The sequence below is a fragment of the Crinia signifera genome, unplaced genomic scaffold (genome assembly GCF_055691185.1).
Source record: "Crinia signifera unplaced genomic scaffold, ASM5569118v1 HAP2_SCAFFOLD_140, whole genome shotgun sequence".
NCBI classification, from domain to species: Eukaryota; Metazoa; Chordata; class Amphibia; order Anura; family Myobatrachidae; genus Crinia; species Crinia signifera.
Genome location: NW_028142033.1, coordinates 262,100 through 262,728, shown reverse-complemented (window position 1 = coordinate 262,728; position 629 = coordinate 262,100).

Below are 629 nucleotides of genomic sequence, written 5' to 3'. Positions count from 1 at the left end.
CAGTATCCTTTAATTCTGACTCTGTTACCATATCCTGTGTCAGCAGGCACTTGCGCAGGTCTTTGACTTTGCCATTAATAGCCGCCTTTCTGGGGTAGACTAGCTCCACCCTGGTTTTTTGTAGTGACCCAAAGTCCAAACTAAATCAGGATTCTGGTAAGAGGTAATCTACTAGAAACACAAAAAAAAAATTAACTTTGCACATTATCCGAAACTAAAATACTGTATGTTGTGGTCGCAGACCATACAAGGAATCTTATCAAGGCATATATACTTATTAAATAATACTTAGACATTAATTTTTCCCATTTGTGTTATGTAAATAACCATTATTTGAATGTGCATGGGTATTGTATAACAAAATAATACATTGAAAACTGCACAGCAGCAGTTATGTCATTATAAAACAAAATATATTTATTACATATATCCCCTGTTTGTTTGCACAATGGTTCGCCCATGGAGCAAACAAAACACTTAAGAAACATATTTTTTTTTAAACAATTAACGTGTAATTAACCATACAAATATAAAGGAGAAAATAATTATGAAACTTGGGCATTATTCATACTATGGAAAAAGATTAATCCACTAGCATAGTTATAAACCAATTAATCAAGAGATTGCAT